Source organism: Hemitrygon akajei, chromosome 7 (genome assembly GCF_048418815.1).
Source record: "Hemitrygon akajei chromosome 7, sHemAka1.3, whole genome shotgun sequence".
NCBI lineage: Eukaryota > Metazoa > Chordata > Chondrichthyes > Myliobatiformes > Dasyatidae > Hemitrygon > Hemitrygon akajei.
The window spans coordinates 150,646,599-150,659,001 of NC_133130.1; positions in this window are offsets into that span (position 1 = coordinate 150,646,599).

Genomic DNA, 12,403 nt, shown 5'->3' on the forward strand with positions numbered 1-12,403 from the left:
TCCGGCATTTTGTGAGTGTGTTTCTCTGCATTTTCAGCATCTACTGAATCTCTTGTGTTTATGAGACACAGCCAGAGGTCAGGATTGAACTCATGTTGCTGGAGCTGAGATGTAGAAGCTCAACCAGCTGTGCCACTGAATCACCCAGTGGAAGGAAGCCAGACAGATCTCAAGTGCAGTTTAGATTGTGAGATGACATCGGAGAGTGAAGACTCATTGCAAGCTGGTCTCTGTAATTTAATTTACCGATTTAAAATTAAAGAGTCTCTTTACTGCAGTGGTTATATTCCAATGCTTGCTGACAGGAAATGAGAGGAGAGGTGAAGGTCTAAAGTCGCGGAATGCAATATAAAAGTTGGAAATCAGTAACATTATTCTTTTAACACAGCCCTGTATCTTACTGGATTTGCAGCAGATAGAGAGGCTGTCAGTGTTCGGTGGGTGCATATTTCATTTTAATGAAGTAACCACATTCTTTTATTCCCTGAACTTACCTTCCATTTGAAACCTGTTGTAGATGCAGCAGGGATCTCACAAGAGTCCAAGCTGAGTGCTAAATTTATGAAACAATCTGATAACAACATCTGTGAGGTGACTAGTAAATCCTTTTGGGAATGTGTCACATGCATTTATGGTGAGTGGAAAAATGAGATTTCATTAAAAGCAAATCAGTCAACTGCACAAGTATTAACTACTGCTATAATTAAAAAAAGAACTGCACACAAATTCTGTTTTATTTGTGCCTTGGGGAGTGCTGAAGCTACAGGCTGTGTCTTCAGTTGTTGGACCCAGCACCCCAGCTTGTGAACAGGTGGCCAATCAAAAAAGAGCACAAGGTAAAAATACAGCAATTTTCGTTGTTTGCATTTCAACATAATATCTCTTTATAAATTCAAGAGTCATGTGAATAAAATTTAGATTGTATTTGTTGTAACTATCCTTTAAAACCGCTCGTTTGGCTTCCTGCCCTTAGAATCTGATTTAAGTAAATTTATAGAACATATCTGCTCGCTGCTCTGCAACATTTAATCCACGATGCATCGAATTGAGGCTAAGGCTGCGGCCTCCTCCGAGCTTTGTGTCTGAGGACTCACTTTTATTCTAAATGCTATTTGATTAGTTTTATTGTTTGCACAATTAGTTTTTTTTCTTTCTGCACATTGGGTGTTTGTCAATCTTTTTTTATGGGTTCTTTTGGATTTCTTAAATCTTTGGTTGCCTGTAAAGAGACGAATCTCAAGGTGGTATGATTATACATACTTAGATAATAAAACTTTGGAACTCCTTAAAACTAACGAATAAACTCTTCTTGGGCTTTCTGTCAGGTACAGGTATTGATTTTTAAGTGATGTTTCAATGACAAAATTTGCTACCTTTTGTCCCTCCTGATTGGTTAGTCCTCATTCAATCAGGTTTCCACTTTCCCACCTTATTTACGATCAAATTCCAGTTCTTACTGAGAGTAAGACCTTCGTCTTTGTTAACATTCTTTTCCTCTAGTTTTATTTCAATGGCCTCCTTCACCAGGTGGTCCCAAAAGCTATTGGCATAGTTCTGTGCCACTGTAGTTAGTTCTATGGCTATTGCAAATGCAATGTTCTGCTACCACCAGTTGCTCTGGGTAACCTCAACAGATACACCTCCTGTGCTCCTTGAAACGGGTTTCCACTGCACATCTAATATACGCTGCTCCACATGCAGAGGGAATCCTGTAGACACCAGCCATCCTGAGTCCCAGGTCCTCTTTGATCTGCATTAGCTGTGATTTGAGCTTTCCTTACAGGATTGTGGATGATATTAATCCAGTATTTCAAGTCAAGTCAAGTCAAGTCACTTTTATTGTCATTTCAACCATAACTGCTGGTACAGTGCATAGTAAAAATGAGACAATGTTTTTCAGAACCATGGTGTTACATGAGACAGTACAAAAACTAGACTGAACTACGTAATAAAAAAAACAACAGAGAAAGCGACACTAGACTACAGACCTACACAGGACTGCGTAAAGTGCACAAAAACAGTGCAGGCATTACAATAAATAATAAACAGGACAGTAAGGTAAGGTGTCAGTCCTGGCTTCAGGTACTGAGGAGTCTGATAGCTCGAGGGAAGAAACTGTTACATAGTCTGGTCGTGAGAGCCCGAATGTTTCGGTGCCTTTTCCCAGACAGCAGGAGGGAGAAGAGATTGTATGAGGGGTGCATGGGGTCCTTCATAATGCTGTTTCCTTTGTGGATGCAATGTGTAGTGTAAATGTCTGTGATGGCGGGAAGAGAGACCCCGATGATCTTCTCAGCTGACCTCACTATCCGCTGCAGGGTCTTGTGATCCGAGATGGTGCAATTTCTGACCAGGCAGTGATACAGCTGCTCAGGATGCTCTCAATAAAACCCCTGTAGAATGTGATGAGGATGGGGGGGGGGGGGGGGTGGGTGGGAGATGGACTTTCCTCAGCCTTCACAAAAAGTAGAGATGCTGCTGAGCTTTCTTTGCTATGGAGCTGGTGTTGAGGGACCAGGTGAGATTCTCTGTCAGGTGAACACCAAGAAATTTGGTGCTTTTTACGATCTCTACCGAGGAGCTGTCGATGTTCAGCAGGGAATGGTCGCTCCGTGCCCTCTTGAAGTCAACAACCATTTCTTTCGCTTTGTTCACATTAAGAGACAGGTTGTTGGCTCTGCACCAGTCCGTTAGCCACTGCACCTCCTCTCTGTAAGCTGACTCGTCGTTCTTGCTGATGAGATCCACCACAGTCGTGTCATCGGCGAATTTGATGATATGGTTCGAGCTGTGTGTTGCAGCACAGTTTTGGGTCAGCAGAGTGAACGGCAGTGGACTGAGCACGCAACCCTGGGGTTATCTGGATCCTGGCAATCCTTCCAGAAATCACAGAAATATAGGGAAGACAGGCAGTAGCAATGGGTTCCTCCTCATTGTTAGATTTCCTGGTTTTTCCGTTGGCCCTTTTAAGTGCCCAATTGATTTCCTTTAACTTGTAGCCATTCTGTAGGAATGTCGTTCCTATAAAAATAAGTCTATGTGGCTGAGTTGCTGTCATCAGAATCATCATAAGACACCTTTAAACACACCATAATGATATATGTTTAAGTGCATTTTCTCACATTGTGATTGCAATTAAAAATTCTGCCTTTCAATAAGAAGTCTTAGAATTATACAAATTAGATGGATATGACCAGTGCAGTTTGATATAAAGTTTCCTCGTGAGATTGAATGGAACTTCATCCCTCTGCATCAACACACTTGCACTTGTGTTAATAGACAATAGACAGTAGGTGCAGGAGTAGGCCCTTTGGCCCTTCTAGCCAGCACCACCATTCACTGTGATCATGGCTGATCATACACAATCAGTACCCCATTCCTGCCCTCTCCCCATATCCCTTGACCCCGCTAACTATAAGAGCTCTATCTAACTCTCTCTTGAATGCATCCAGAGACTTGGCCTCCACTGCCTTCTGGGGCAGAGCATTCTACATATCCACCACTCTCTTTGAACAGTTGAAGCAACTGTTGTTAATATCATGAATTAAGTTCAGATAATACCAGGAGAACAAAAGTGTTTACGCATGGTCACAGCTGGTGAACCATTCACGGGTCCAGGTGGCAATCAATCAAGGGCTCTGACCTGGCCAACAGCCTCCTCCTCTTCCAGGAATGCATTCGTGCCCAGCTAATGTTGGAGAGGAAGCATGTGATCACCATGAGAACAGTGCCCCCCCCCCCCAGGGAATTGACTGTTTTATAAACAGTTATAATCATAATTTAATTTGAATTTGTTCACTGTTCGTACTTCATGTATTTTTGTGTGAATAAACTGTTATAGGTTTGTTTAAAAAAATACCTTGCTTGCTATTCCCAATTGTTTGACTTAAGACATGGGTGGTGGATAATACAAAAATTTTCCCGGGTCATTTAGAGTGAACCAGCACTTGACTTTTCACTTCACAAGTTGTCTTTAACTTCTCCATTGTTTTTCTATTGCTGTTGCCGAACATCAGCAGCTAGCTAAAAACAGGCAAAATGTAATGAAAGCTTCAATTGCCCATGTTCAGTGTACTGTGTGTTCCCTCACCACAGTACCGAGCTGATCACTGAGCACAGCTTGTGGATTCGCTTTCAGAGACTCTACAAGTCATGTTCTCAGTATTACTTATTAAGAGATTAATTAATTGATTGAATTTACACCATTTTTCATATTTCTTGCTTGACTTTCTTTGCTTATGTATGTTCATTGATTTTGTTATATTTCTTTCTCCTATTGTGAATGTCTGAAAGAAAATTAATTGCAGGGTAATAGTATTTGGAGATACATGCCGTACTCTGCAGAAGTCTTGGACAAATATATATGGCTAGGGTGCTTAAGACTTTTGCACAGTACTGTGGTAACTTTATGTATTGCACTGTATTGCTGACACAAAAAAAAAACACATTTCACAACATGAGTGATGGTACACCTGATTCTGATATGGGTCTCTGTTGTGGGAAAGGGGCAGGGGCAGGGGAGTGAGCGGGAAGCACCACAGAAACATTCTGTAATGGTCGATTAACCGATTGTTTGGAATCAAATGACCTTGACTGGTGTCTCAGCCTGGGTGTGTCTGCACCTGCGCCACCCTCCTCCAACCCCTGGTTCTCCTTCTCTGCCACCTGCCCCACACTCTTCCTGCAGCTCTGCACCCTCACCATTCCCAACACTGTTTGCCCTCGCCAGATTTACAAACTCGCTCACTTCTCCAAATACAGTACTGTGCAAAAGTCTTGGGAACCCTAGGCATATATAAATATGTGACTAAGAAGTTTGTTCAGTACTGTAAATACTTCGACAATAAATTCACTTAGAATTGTTTTAATTTGAATGTTGTCATTTAAAATATGTAAATTAATTATAATAAATGGAGAAATAGTCCTTGTGAGGAAGTCAATAGTAAATTGTTCCAGGACAATGATATCATAGTGGTGTAGCAGGCACAATGCTGCCTCATAATTCAGCAGCTGAGGTATGATCCCTACCTTCAGCGTGCTGTCTGTGTGGAGCCTGCATGTTATCAATGTGCGGTATCAGTTTCTAAAGAAAGCTCTGGTTCCCTCACATGTATTTTATGTGTGAGACTGGCAGGTTAATTAACAACTGTAAATGGTCCTAAGTCTGTAGCTGAGTTGTAGACTCAGTTGGTGGGGTGGGGGCGGGGAGAAGATTAAAATGAGTTGGGGGGAAGACAAGAGTGAAAATGGGATCTAGTGATCTACTGGGTCAGTTTTAGATTCAGATTGATTCATCACAAGTAAATAGATAGATAGATAGATAGATAGATAGATAGATAGATACTTTATTCATCCCCATGGGGAAATTCAACTTTTTTCCAATGTCCCATACACTTGTTGTAGCAAAACTAATTACATACAATACTTAACTCAGTAAAAAAATATGATATGCATCTAAATCACTATCTCAAAAAGCATTAATAATAGCTTTTAAAAAGTGTTAAATATTAAATATTAAGTATTTAAATATTAACATATATTAAAATGTGTTGTTCATTGTCATGGTGCACTCTGAGGACTGGACCAAAGGGTGGAGGAACAGCAGGAACCCCAGGAAGAGACAGAAACAAAAGGTTAAACATCAGAATCAGAGCCTCAGAAGAGGAACACCACAAGGTATTTTCATCCTCTCCAACACAATGATTCCACTAAGGCACTGACTGGGAGATCTCTTTAAATGATCATAGAATCTGGAAAACGTGCCAGCTACAATTAACTTGATAAGATCAAACTGAAAACACAAAGGCTTAAGAACTCTAGACAAGATATTGATGAGTAAATACAGGTGCTCAAGAACCCTCACAGCTCAGTGCTCATGACAGTTTGCATTAATAACCAATACAACTTAGGATGTGCTGGAGTTAGCCCACAAACGTTGCCACACATTATGACGCCAACATTCCGCGCCCCTTACCTCCCTTCCATCCAAATACAGATGCAGCGTCCTCTAGCTCTGTCTGGGCCTCCAGCCTCCAGTGGGCTTGGACTTGCAGACATTGTCTTTCCACCTCTCCCGTGGACTCATGGGGAACTACAGACTTAGACTTCTGCTTTTGGGCTTCACTATTCAGTATCAACCCCAGGACTAGCTGATGAGGACAAATAAGCACCCCAAATTCTAGGCCTCAAACTCTGGACTCACCGATGCTGTTAGCCCAATCACTTGGCCTCAAACTCTGCTCTCAAGACTCATTTACCTGGGGTTCATCAGTTCTCGAGCCTTCAGCTTGCACAGAATTCCAATCCCAGAATGCACTATTGGCTTGCTGACCTCCTGGGCCAACTAGGCCCAAAATATCGACTATTTACTCTTTTCATTGATGCTGCCTGGTCTGCTGAGTTCCTTCAGCATTTTGTGTGCGTTGCTTGGATTTCCAGCATCTGCAAATATTTTTCCTGTTTGTAGCGCTCATTCTCCCCAGTCTGCACTCTATTTCTCTGTGTGACTTTGATGATTTTGTTTTTCACTTTGATGCAGGAGTAATTAGTAAGAAATCAAAACTATACTTGTTTGCAAGTCATACCAGAAAATGGATGCAGTGGAACTGCATGGTGACCAAATACTAAACCAGTGAGAGGGAGTCATACGGAAATTAGCAAAGAAATTTGAATCAGCATTATCATGGAAAGAGTAGCGCCAAATTACAATTATTTGCAACCTGATAAGGAAAGATTCGAGAGCCTAAATTACTATTGCATTTATGGACATTGCAGCAAGCTGCCCTTCGCTGTCTTCTACGCGAGCCGAAACATTTATTATGGCAATACAAGCAAAGTCATTAAATAAACTCTGGCATAAAATGTATGGAAGAAAATCGATTGCAGGCACCAAGACTAATATAGGTAATTTTGATGTTTTAAATTCTCCCAGAAATGGAACCAGTTTACAAATTGCTCAAAGAGTACTGATCATGTCAATTGTTACTAAATCACTCCGGTTTAAAGGAAATAAGTCAACCAGGCAGGTCTTTCTGCATTTCGGGGAGAAGTTTAATATTTATGAGATGCCTGTATGTGTGATATAGGTGATAGGCTGGACCACTAAAAGACTGGGGAAGATAAAGCATTGAACGTTCAACACAGGAAAAGACTCTTCGGCCCGGAATGTTGTGCCAAACCAATTAAATTAGTAATCAAGTGTTAACTAAATTAATCTCTTCTGCCTATACTATGTCAATATCAGAATTAGAATCAGGTTTACTATCACAGGCATATGTCATGAAATCTGTTGTTTTTGCAGCAGAAGTACATTGCAATACATAATAATAAAACCTGTGAATTATGGTAAGTATATATACATAAAATAGTGAAATTAAATTTCATTTTCCTCACGTTCATGTGCCTATCTAAATGCCTCTCAGAAGTCCCTAATGTTTCTGCCTCTATCACCACCCCAGGCAATGCATTCCAGGCACCCACCCCTCTCTCTGTAAAAAAAAACTTGCCCCTATCATCTTCTTTGAAATTATCCCTTGTCACCTTAACTGCATGTCCTTTGATATTAGACGTTTCAACCCTAGGAAAAAGCAGATGGATAGAAATAACTGAATCTTCACCTTTTCTGGTGTGAACTTGATTGGAACATAATGTGTATAGGGCTAACCGCCCGTGGATTTGGCCATGTTCTTACAATTATACACTATTTTAAATGGCTTGAGATGTAGAAATCAATTTATCCAATTATGATAAATTATGAGGAGTTCAAATATCTTGTAAGGAATAGTTATGAAATGAAGATATACTTTGAATCTGTCTTTTCTCTGAATTGGACAAAAAGACATCTACAGTGTGTTATGATTGGAAACATCGAGCTTCTTTATTATGAGGAGAGTCTACAAACTCCAATGAATCTTGGCACCAACATTTCCAATTTTAGAGCACGTTGAACTCCCTCCAATAAATTCCCTCCATTTCTTTGTTCATCAAATTTGAATTACCAAGATGATGTTACATCGGTAACTGGAGACATATTGCAGGAGAAATGGGTAATGTTCACTTAAAGCAAGTCATCAGACATATGCAATCATAGATGCAATGCCCTAGTTAAGATATTTACTGCTAATGCTGTAGGGTGTTTCATTTAGTAGCTTTCTGTAGCAGCAATGTGTTCTGCTGTTAGCATGTTCGGGTTTTAGGTAAAGATAAAGGGCCATGATGTTCAATTTAGGAGTGTTATTTCAGCCAGTCAGGATGGTGGAATTGGGAGAAAGTGCTAGAGAAAACTGACCAGAGAGAGATTTGTGACAGACACTGGTGGGGCTCGTGGTCTTTTTGGTTGGAGATGGACAAAGCAGAAGATCAGGAGAGACGGCTGTAGGATTCGATTTGATGGGAAGACATGATTGCAAGGAGTACTTTGCAAGTCGAAGGAGTCCAAGATGAGAAATTGTACTGGTGATTGCTGATGAAAATCCAACATCTTGAGTTATGGCCTTACCCAGCTTTTAAAAATATGAGTTTCAACGATGTGCACATTTAGATTGGTTTAATTGTAATGGGCCCTTTTATTTTTTTTTTCCTTTTCTTTTCTTCTTAATAACAAGTTGACAAAGCTGAAATTAGTAAATGCACTTTCTTTATAATTGTATGTAGTGTACAATCTATTATTCCTTGCTGACAGATAATTGTGCACAGGCAGAGTTTACACAGCATTCACTAAAATCGGGGTCCTGTTAATGGAAAGAGCCCAACTTTCCTGTTTGGTTTGACCCAAATCTTTCCGACCCTAGCTGTATATTGTTTAAGAAAGGTGGCTTTCTCACCATTCAGTCAACAGAGCTGGCTAATGAGCCAAGTTTCCATACAAAGCCAGTGAGGAAGCTTCATATACAAGATTACATTGAAGGCAGCACAGTCTAGAACTATAGATGGAACAGTTTGTTGGATTAGTGTAATTTTTTTTACCCTCACAGTATAACTTTTACTCTGCTTGCTCATATTTTTTCTATCATCAAAATTCAAAGTACATTTATTATCAAAGTATGCATACTTTATACAACTGTGAGATTTGTCTCCTTACATGCACCCACAGAATAAGAAACACAAAAGAACCCATTTAAAAAAAAGACTGACAAATATCCAATGTGCAGAGAGAGGAAAAAACATTGTGCAAACAATAAAAGTCAGAAATTAGCATTCAGAATGAAAGTGAGTTCTCGGATACCAAGCACAGACCAGCTGGAGCAGGCCCACAGCCTTACCCTCAGTTCAGAAAATAGTGGAGTAGATCACCTATATACATGTAATTATTCAGTGAATTTTTCAGTAATTGTAATGTAGCTGATTCTGGACTTTTCTAGAAGTTTCTCTGTAGCAGGTATCACACTATTTGAATCTGGCTATTTCATAAGTTAATCTTATCTCTGGAATGTATTGTTATTTGTCTAGGCTCAGCTAGATTTTAGTTTAAGCCGACCACTATTCTCTGTTGCAAGTTAGGTTCCAGATTGGGTATTACTCAACTTAATGGTGACAGTAATATTTGTTCCGTTAATAAATATTTGCAGCATTTGTTTATCCATCCTTCACAACATTATATATAAAGAAGATTGTTTTGCATGTCTGGCTTTTGTCCTCAAGCCTTTAGAGTACCAGTGCTTGAATATTCAACATTGTCCCTGTCAGTTAAAATGTTCTCCCATTGTAAATGTATACTATTGAAGATGCATTTAATCACTTATAATCATCTCCAGAACTAAAAGGGTAGAAAACTTTGATGTATTTTGAATTTTTGGAGATTCTTCCACCTGCTCTCCTTTTGTGCTTGCTTGTACTTACTGCAGACCTTTTAAGATATGGTGACTTTGTGATTCAAAGGTTTTTTGGAGGTCATGAATAAGGCTTAAAACTTGTTGATTATGGTTATTATGTGTTATTAGAACAAAAAAATGAGCAAAGGAAAAGACAAATAGCAACAAAAACATTTGCTAGTACTCTTTTGCGAGCTTTAAGGGCAGTTTGCTCAGTGTTGCAAACTGAAATGTTGATTATGGATAATGGGCTGCAATTGACAGCTCACAATTTGTGAAGTTGTCAACAGACTGCCAGTCTGATTACTGTTCTGTCTGTACAACTATGACATACCACTAGTCCCTTTTGTCCATTTTCATTCCTACTTTAGGACATAGTGCGTAAGGCACTGTACACGCTTTATGGAATCTTGGTGTTGCTGCTTCATGTACTTCAGTTCTGGCCTTTGTGCCTTTGAGGTTACCAATACCTTTTCTTTAGTATTATGTGGCTGTAACAGTCTCTGGTTAGTGCTACCGTTTGGGCTGCAGTTTGATATATTGAGAACTTTGATTATGTGCCAATCTAGTTATATTTTTCACAACCATTCACAGCCAAAAAGTGCTGGCCCTCCACTTTTTAACACGTGAAGTTTTAACTGTTGTGTCCTGCCTACACATGCCATATTCACTTCCAGCTTGCTTTTGGGAGACAATTTTCTGCCTGTGTATTTCTTTAGTATCACCGAGGTCTTTTCAAAAGGTAGCTTAGAAAAAAAGTGGGTTGTCGTCAGCCTCTGAAATTACAGACAAAGCTGATCCTGTATCCAGCTCCATATTCAGTTTTACTCCAGACACATCTGTTGTGATCCATATGATTTTGCAATCTGCTTCAGTAATGCTAGGCATGACAACTCATCTTTGTCAGACTCCATGTTTTCTGATTCAGTTTCACATTCAGTCATTTTATGTTCCACCTTCAGCACACATAGTTGAGGCCACTTGTCTCACTGGAGCTTGTGAGCATATCCACTATAATCTATTGCCTTCTGTCATTACAGGACTAGGTAAAAAAAATTCTAGTTGTCTTTCAGCCTTGTTGTTCACTGTCTTGCTGTTTACTCAAGCAGCAATAGACAAAATTGTCACTAAAATTGGCACTCTGGTGTTGCTTTTTACTGAAGCAAATTACAAAGGTAAAGCTATAAAGAAAACATCCTTATTGAAGGAAAAACTCTTGGACTTCAAAAATGGATAAACTATAGAAGCAGCAACCGGTGAATGGTTGATGTTCATTTTAAATAGCACAGGTTATCCTTTCTGTTGCTAAACATTTGATCCTTCATGTATGTTGGTCATTTGCTGTTAACTGATTCATTGAGGTCCACTTTGTCAGCAATAGCATTACCTCACTGTTGTGCAAACTACTCCGCATAGATGTCATGTGCTCAACTGCTCTCCTTGTATTTCTTTCATTTGCCTCGTCACATCTGGCACAAATTCAAACAACCTTGCAATGTTTCAACTATGTCATCGAATGTTTTTCTTTTGCAAAGACTGAAAATGCTTATGTTTATATGCACTAAATCTTTCCATCCAGTAGCAGGATATTCTATTCAGCTGGTCCATATCCACAATTTAAGCTTGATGTGAACATTCTCACATCCCCACTTATTTAATCCAATCAGTACACTCTCTTTTATTCTTTTCCATATTTTATTACAATAATTGATGGTAATTTACTTCCCCTTATGGAAACAATACTGCTCAGAACTTTTTAAATATCTTAACCATTCTTAGACTAGTAAACCCTTATTTAGGAGAAGCTTCTCTTGAACTTGGGGGGATTTACTACATCGATAACACTTTTGGGTTTTTGCACCATTCAGGGACATTTTATTTGTTTCACATTCTAACCTCTTTCTGTGGTTCCACCACTTCCTTTGCTGCAGTCTCTAACAATATTGCAATGGTGAATGCCCGCTAGGTCGCTTTCTGACAGGAGCTTCTTTTGAGTGCTTTATGCATGCTACATACAAGCCTGTTGCTTAATGCTTCAGAAAGCCCACCTCTAAAATCACTGTTTTGGAAAGTTTGTGCAGTTCTGCAATGTATTCGGAAATGCTCTCATCCTTTGACTGGTTCCTTTTGTGAAATCTAATCATTCAGCTATTACTAGCGGTATTGGGCTCAAGTGATTTTGCAAAATTGTAACAACTTTTTCAAATTTCTTGCTTGCTGGCTTTTCAGGAGTTACTAAGTTGCATAAGAGTCTACATTCTAGCACCCATTAAGCTAAGAAGTGAGGAGACTTTCTTTACCTCATCCACATCATTAGTATTACAATACAGTTCAACCCTCTCGATAGACGATTCTCAATCCTCATCAGCAATATTAAATTTGTCAACTTTCCTGATTAAGGCAATTATCATATTATTTTTATTTTAACTTTGCTAGTTGTGCATCACTCACTAGGTACTGTGCACTGTTACTCACATGCCCTTTTCTAGCATCTGTGACTACCTTCTCCATACTGGTTAAGTTCATTCTTACCTCTCACTGCTTCTCTCCCTTCCTCTAGATTCTGTCATCTCATAACTGTTGGTGCATTTGAT